Source organism: Triticum dicoccoides, unplaced genomic scaffold (genome assembly GCF_002162155.2).
Source record: "Triticum dicoccoides isolate Atlit2015 ecotype Zavitan unplaced genomic scaffold, WEW_v2.0 scaffold27453, whole genome shotgun sequence".
In the NCBI taxonomy this organism is placed as follows: Eukaryota; Viridiplantae; Streptophyta; class Magnoliopsida; order Poales; family Poaceae; genus Triticum; species Triticum dicoccoides.
In genome coordinates, this window is record NW_021259468.1 from 36,668 (window position 1) to 45,152 (window position 8,485).

Consider the following 8,485-nt stretch of genomic DNA (forward strand, 5'->3'; position numbering starts at 1 on the left):
GCCTCGTCAATCTCCTCCGGGTGGATCCGAGTGGTGTCCTCAGTGCCAGAATACAACCACATCGGATGGTCTCGAGCTTGAAGCGGCTGGATGCATCGCCGGAGGAAGACCTCCAAGAGGTCTATGCCGGTCACCCTGTCACGGATAAGCTGGACGACACGCTCGACCAACACCTTAACCTGTGCCTTCTCTTCCGGGAGTACCTTCAAAGAGGAAGGCTTCCTCACTTGGTCCATGGAAAAAGGAGGGAGTCCAGTCGACTGCCCTGGCGTCGGCTGGTCTTTGCAGTAGAACCAGGTCAACTGTCATCCCCGGACCGAGTCGGGTAGTGTCGGTGTCAAAACCGGCGGATCTCGGGTAGGGGGTCCCGAACTGTGCGTCTAGGCGGATGGTAACATGAGACAAGGGACACGATGTTTTACCCAGGTTCGGGCCCTCTTGATGGAGGTAAAACCCTACGTCCTGCTTGATTAATATTGATGGTGTGTGTTACAAGAGTGGATCTACCACGAGATCAAGGAGGCTAAACCCTAGAAGCTAGCCTATGGTATGATTGTTGTTCGTCCTATGGACTAAAGCCATCCGGTTTATATAGACACCGGAGAGGGCTAGGGTTACACAAAGTCGGTTACAATGGTAGGAGATCTATATATCCGTATCGCCAAGCTTGCCTTCCACGCCAAGGAAAGTCCCATCCGGACACGGGACGAAGTCTTCAATCTTGTATCTTCATAGTCTTGGAGTCCGACCGATGATGATAGTTCGGCTATCCGGACACCCCCTAGTCCGGGACTCCCTCAGTAGCCCCCGAACCAGGCTTCAGCGACGATGAGTCCGGCGCGTATATTGTCTTCGGCGTTGCAAGGCGGGTTCTCCTTCAAACTTCATGTTCTTGCCGAATAGTGTCCGGCTTCCTTATAAATGTTGCGCTCCTTGGCTTCTACGCCCAATAATGGCCTTCTTCCACGTGTCGTATGAATGCGAAAAGCTAGGGTATTTTTACATTTTACCCCCTAGCCGTGCGAACGAGCCGCCTATAAGAGCGGCGAGGATCGAGATCCAACTCACACCATTCTCCTTCCGCAAGTACTCATCGAAGCGCTTCTGACAAAAATCCATTCTATCATGGATAGTCGACGCGGCTCCTCCTCTCGCGCTCCCAGCCCTAAGCCAGGAGATTGGGGGAGATGTTCAGTTCCACACAGCGAGCTAGTGGCGCTCCAAACCGAGGGATATCTTCCCCCAGCTTTCATGGTTCCGGTTCGAGCCGGACTGGCCACCTTCAGGGGCGGAAAGCAGGCGGAGAGCGTCCCCAACCCTTCCAAAGGAGAGCGGGTATGCTTTGTCCCTTATCTAACAAGGGGACTCAGATTTCCCATACATCCGTTTCTCCGGGGGCTCCTGGAGTTCTACGGACTCCAGCTTCACCACCTCACGCCTGCCTCCATTTTGCACATCGCGGGCTTCATAGCTCTTTGCGAGCTGTTCTTGGGCATCGAGCCCCATTTTGCATTGTGGAAGAGATTGTTTTGCCTCGTACCCCGTTCTCATGAGGGGTCGATATATCAAGTGGGCGGAGCCGAAATATGGCGCATCGCCGGGACCGGATATCTATCTGGCACCCCGAAGAAGGCGTCCGAAGACTGGCCTTCGGAATGGTTCTACATGGAGGATGCCCCTCTGCCGGATCCAGTTCGGGTCGGCCTCCCGGAGTTCAGCAATGCTCCCTTGAAGAAATGCCTGAGCTGGCGCCCGCGGAGCCCTCAACGGGAAGATGATGGGAGCGTCCATTATCTGATGGGCCGGATTAGGTTACTGGCCCATTCCGGATTGAACATGATTGGAATCATGGCCACGTGCATTATGCGAGGGGTACATCCACTCCAATATAGGGGCCACCCTATGTGGGATTTCAACGGGGAAGATGACGCCACCCGTCATGGCCGCAGAGGGCCAGGCTCGGCAGCCGATCTGGCAAAGATCCTGTCCGGCTTGTACAAGGGGGAGGAGGAGGACTTCCTCCACACGAATCCATTGAATGGATTCTCCATGAATAACCCTCGGAGCTGGGTAAGCGGACGTTTATCTACCCGATCCATACTTTCAAAGTCAAGTATCTTACTTTGTGATTTCGACGCAGGAGCTGCGCCGGGACGTGGAGGGCATACAAAGCCTAACTCCACAGCCTGAGGATCCGGAACGATCCCTTGATCCGGCCTCCGAAGAGGATCCGGACATAAAGGTGGAGCTGATTGACGGGGTGTTCCACCAACTTAGCATGGACAATGCTCTAGTCGCCATTACGGCTGACTACCCCGGTTTGTTTTCGGCCTCCCAGGTGATTACGACCGAGGTCTTGATACCATCATTTGATCCATGCTCAATTCTGACCATCTTATACTGATGGTGCATCGCAGGAGGTGCCTTTAAGGCGGGAAGCCAAACCCGCGGCGGCTGACCAACAAGGGTCAGTTCGGCCCAGCAGGCGGAAGAGGAGTGCGACGCGAACTGAAACGTCGCCGCAACGGTACGGAGCACCGCTGTTTTTAAGGGAAGGATTCCTAGGAGGTATATTAATGCTCATAACCTTTCCAGAAAGAGCGCTCGCCGGACAGTGTCCGGAGAGGTTGCCAATCAAGCCTCCGCTAGCCATGCTCCAACGCGTGGTCCGGAAGGGGAGGCGAACACAAGGCATGAGCCGGACGCTCCTCCGACGGAGGATGCCAATAGGCTGTCCGCCACCCGGTCTGAGGTAGAGAGCGCCATGAATCACAGGCGTCGCCGGACAGTTCTTCGTGACGCGTGTTTCTCCCCGGAGGTGTTAAATGCCTTTGATGCGGGAAACGCGCACCTCCGTGCCGCTCAAGATGGTTTAACAAGAGCCATGGAGTAGTATGTGAAAGACATACGGGTAAGTAATTTTAATAGTTATATATGCCAGTAGCCCCCGAGACTTAAAATAGTTAAAATATCCGATTTAAGGATCATTTATTATGCAGGATCTTACGGAGAAGAATACCCACCTGTCCCAGGAGCTCCAACAGTGCAAGGCCCAATTTGAGGCCGCACTGGCCACCACAGGGGGAGCCATAGAGACCCCCGCTGGTAATACGTACTTCGAAAAGATAACTAATTAACAAAGTGCGGCGTGTGCGTAAATCTGACAATAATATTGCAGAGGGCGCCAGACTAGATCCGGACAAGCAACAGCTACTGCGTCAGCTAAAGGCCGGCGAGAGGGTGCTTATGAAGGTGCAGCAGGAGAGGAACAAGCTCCAAGATGCCCACATCCAGCTAGGAGAAGAGCTGAAAGATGTTCGGGCCCAACTGTCTGGCTCCATGAAGGAGAATCAGCGGCTTCGTCGCGGCATTTATAGTAAGTGCTTGAGCAAATTCCTTTGAAAAGAAGAATTCGGCGAGGAAGTCGATTGACAGAAATGTGTCTTTAGGTGTGCTCACAGGTTGCCCTGCGGAGGAAATGCCCGGTTCAATGGGTGATCAACTTCCCGAGCTGGTGCAACTGCTCGAACGTGTTCGGCAGGCGATGAGTGGCGTCGTGCAGGCCTTATGGCCTTCCGTCTCCCTACCTGAGGGCCTTGGAGGGCTTGCTGAGAAGCTTCAGGGAGTATGGCGATGTCTCCATCTATGGAAGATATCGGCCTGCCGTCAAGGCGCCAAGGAGGCCTGGGCCATGGTGAAGACGCGGTACCCGAAGGCTGACCCAAACCACATGGCCGAGGTCGGACCGGTGGGGCCTGATGGGAAGGAGATCCCTATGAGCTTGATGTATGGCCAAGTAGAGTTGGCCGCGAAATATTTCCAACACGACTGTAAATTAGACAGCCTGCTAGATGGGATTGAAGAGGAGTACAATCAGTCAGTTTGACGATGGAATTTTGAAATGACATATAGAATGCCTTGTAGCCGGATTGTAGATCGTTTGTCTTTGCGGACCGTTTCGCTTCAACCTCCGGACCCAACAGTCCGGAGTGTGTCCGAATACCCTTACAGTTATAACAGAACCGGGGCATGCATGGAGACAAGGCGTCGGGGTCATAATTGCTTTATCAGACAAGTGCCCAACTAGCTATGTTATATTACATGGTTAGTAAGAAACATCTTCCAGGGAGAATAGTTCCGTTAAGGGTTCCTTTCCCTGGTAGGCATGCCCTAAAGTGAATGTCCGTACTGCGAAAATAGCAGAAAAATCATGTGGGGGCAGATAAATAAGTAAGTAATAAATCATCTTTCAAGTCACCGACCGAATATTCTCTTAAGAACGCTAGCTTTCGGCTTCACCCAGTCTGAGGTACACATCTGACTGACCCGACAGTAACAATCACAGAGCTGCTCCCTTTACCTCCTAGCCGAACAATCGGGAATGTAGGGATAAGCACAGGAGCCAGGCAACCCAGCTTGGCCAAAACTTAAGTCATATCGATGCATATAATGGTGAATAAAAGGTACATGCGGAAGTATAACACATGTGTTGGGCGTGAAGCCCGTATAAATAAGCTTCTGTTAAAGAAGCCCCCAGGTATAATGAGTGCTAGGAGCACATCAAGTGTGTGTGAACAATGCGCACATCAGCCTACCGAAGGTATTGAAAAAAAGTGGGAAGAAGGAGGGGGACAAGAGACAGTGAAAATGTAAAAAGGTGGAGGGAGGAGTGAGACGAACTCTGAGTCCGGCGTTAGGCGTAGAATCTTCGGAGACGGGCTGCGTTCCATGGGTTCGGCTCAAGTCGGTTGTCAGATGCGTTACGTAGACGGTATGCTCCGCCGGTCAGGACTTGGTCGATGATGAAGGGACCTTCCCACTTGGGCTTAAGTTTGTCCTTTTTCTTGTCCGGCAGGCGTAGAACAAGTTCGCCAACATTGTAAGTTTTGGCCCGTACTTCTCTGCTTTGATATCTTCGAGCCTGCTGCTGATAAAATGCGGAACGATCTTTTGCCACGTCCCGCTCCTCCTCTAAGGCGTCCAAAATGTCCTGCCGATCCAACTCGGCTTCTCTTTCTTCGTACATGCGCACGCGAGGTGAGTCATGAATTATATCGCATGGCAGAACTGCCTTTGCGCCGTACACCATAAAAAATGGTGTGAATCCGGTAGTTCGGTTTGGCGTGGTCCGCAGCCCCCAGAGTACGGAGTCGAGCTCCTCTACCCAGTGCGTGTTAGATTCCTTGAGGGACCGCACTAGTCTGGATTTGATGCCGCTCATGATTAGACCATTTGCTCGCTCGACTTGACCGTTAGTTTGGGGGTGATAGACTGAAGCATAGTCGAGCTTGATGCCCATGTTTTTGCACCAGAGTTTAACCTCGTCGGCCGTGAAATTCGTGCCGTTATCAGTGATGATGCTGTGGGGGACGCCAAAACGGTGTACTACCCCGGATATGGAGTCTATCACAGGTCCAGATTCTGCCGTTTTAACCGGCTTGGCCTCTATCCATTTGGTGAATTTGTCCACCATGACCAATAAGTACTTGTGCTTGTGGGTTCCCCCTTTAAGGGGTCCAACCATGTCAAGCCCCCAGACCGCGAACGGCCAGGTAATGGGTATAGTTTTGAGGGCGGTGGGTGGCATGTGGCTCTGATTAGCAAAGAGCTGGCAACCGACGCATCGTTGGACTAAGTCCTGAGCATCTGCCCGGGCTGTCGGCCAATAAAATCCTGTACGGAAGGCCTTGCCTACAAGGGCCCGGGCTGCAGCGTGGTGCCCACCGAGTCCGGCGTGAATTTCATCCAGGAGATTTCGCCCTTCCTCTTCGGAGATACACCTTTGAAGGACTCAGGTTGTGCTTTTCTTATAAAGTTCTCCCTCATGGACCTTGTAGGCTTTAGATCGCCGAACTATGCAGCGGACCTCATTTTGGTCTTCGGGAAGTTCCTGCCTGATTAAGTAGGCTAGGAATGGTTCCGTCCACGGGGCAATTACTGCCATTATTTCGTGGGCTGAAGTTGTTATTTCATTGGCTGAGCCACCGATTGTGTCAGAATGGTCTGAGTTAGGTGATGCAGCTGGCTCCGGATTGTTATTTCCGGACTCCTCTTCCCATAATACGGATGGCTTAAAGAGCCGTTCCAGGAAGATGTTTGGAGGGACGGCGTCTCGTTTTGCGCCGATGCGTGCTAACACGTCTGCTGCCTGGTTATTATCCCGGGCTACATGGTGGAATTCGAGTCCTTCGAACCGAGCTGACTTTTTTAGGACGGCGTTGCGGTAAGCTGCCATTTTTGGATCTTTGGCGTCTAAGTCTCCATTTACTTGGGATATTGTGAGGTTTGAATCCCCGCGCACCTCTAGGCGTTGAATGCCCATGGAGATTGCCATCCGGAGGCCATGTAGAAGGGCCTCGTATTCGGCTGCGTTGTTGGAGTCCATGTAAATTATTTGAAGTACGTATTGGATTGTGTCTCCAGTTGGGGACGTCAAGACGACGCCAGCCCCCAAGCCAGCCAACATTTTGGATCCGTCGAAATGCATGATCCAATTGGAGTACGCGTCGTACTCTTTAGGGAGTTCGGCTTCGGTCCATTCAGCGACGAAGTCAGCCAGAACCTGCGACTTTATAGCTCGCTGTGGTTTGTAGGTTATGTCAAATGGTAAGAGCTCAATGGCCCATTTTGCAATCCTGCCCGTTGCGTCGCGATTGTTTATAATATCGTTGAGAGGTACTTCGGAGGCCACCGTTATGGAACACTCTTGAAAGTAGTGTCGCAGCTTCCGGGTGCCATGAACACCGCATGCGCTATCTTTTGATAATGTGCGTACCGGGACATGCATGGAGTTAAGATAGTGGATACGTAGTACACTGGTTTTTGAAGAGGGAATCTGTGCCCTTCAATTTCTCGTTCGACGACGAGTACCGCACTGACAACTTGATGTGTTGCTGTGATATATAATAACATAGGTTCGCCCAGGTTGGGCGCGGCCAGGACCGGATTTGTTGCCAGTATGGCCTTTATTTCTTCGAGTCCGGCCGTGGCAGCATCCGTCCATCCGAAGTGTTCGGTGCGCCGGAGGAGGCGATAGAGGGGCAGAGCCTTTTCTCCCAAACGGGAGATGAAGCGACTTAAAGCCGCTACGCATCCAGTTAGTTTTTGTATTTGCTTGAGGTCTTTTGGGATATCCAATTGTGACAGAGCTCGGATCTTGGCTGGGTTTGCTTCAATTCCTCTACCGGATACAATGAAGCCCAAGAGCTTTCCGGCTAGTACTCCGAAGACACATTTTCTGGGTTGAGCTTAATGTCATATGCTCGGAGGTTGTCGAATGTCACCCTCAAGTCGTCTACTAGAGTTTCAACGTGTTTGGTCTTGACGACCACATCGTCTACGTATGCCTCTACTGTTTTGCCTATCTGGGTAGCCAGACATGTCTGAATCATGCGCTGATATGTTGCGCCGGCGTTTTTGAGTCCGAAGGGCATTGTGTTGAAGCAGAATGGCCCATATGGAGTAATGAATGCTGTAGCGGCCTGGTCTTTCTCCGCCATCTTGATTTGATGGTATCCGGAGTATGCATCGAGGAAGCACAATGAATCGTGCCCTGCGGTAGCATCGATGATTTGGTCGATGCGAGGGAGAGGGAAAGGGTCCTTTGGACAGGCCTTGTTAAGGTCTTTGAAATCGACGCAGAGGCGCCATGATTTGTCCTTTTTTGGTACCATTACTAGATTGGCTAGCCAGTCCGGATGTTTTATATCTCTGATGAATCCGGCTTCTAAGAGTTTGGCTAGCTCCTCTCCCATTGCCTATCTTTTGGGTTCAGAAAATCGCCGAAGAGCTTGTTTGACTGGCTTGAATCCTTTTAGGATATTTAGGCTGTGCTCTGCCAGCCTGCGTGGGATTCCAGGCATGTCTGAAGGGTGCCAGGCAAAAATGTCCCAATTTCCCCGAAGGAATTCTCGTAGTGCGGCTTCTACATCAGGATTTAATTGTGCCCCGATGGAGGCCGTCTTTGTGGGGTCCGTTGGATGGACCTGAAATTTGACTATTTCGTCTGCTGGTTTAAAAGAGGTAGACTTGGACCTCTTATCGAGTATCACATCGTCCCTATCCACCGTAGAGCGCAGCGCAGTTAGTTCCTCTGCCGCTAGGGCTTTGGATAATGCCTCTAGGGCCAGTGCACTGTCTTATTTTTAGCGCGGAGTGCTGTATCTGGATCACTGGCGAGAGTGATTATTCCATTGGGTCCAGGCATTTTGAGCTTCATGTAGCCATAATGGGGTATAGCTTGGAAGATTGTGAATGCCTCTCGCCCTAACAAAGCGTGATATCCGCTGCCGAATGGGGCCACTTGGAACGTGACCTCTTCGGACCTGTAATTGTCCGGTGAGCCGAACACTACATCTAGTGTGATTTTTCCTGTGCAGCGTACTTCTTGACTAGGGATTATTCCCCTGAAGGTTGTGCTGCTTCGCTCAATGCGGCTCCAGTCAATTTCCATTTTTTGAAGGGTTTCCTCGTAGATGAGGTTTAA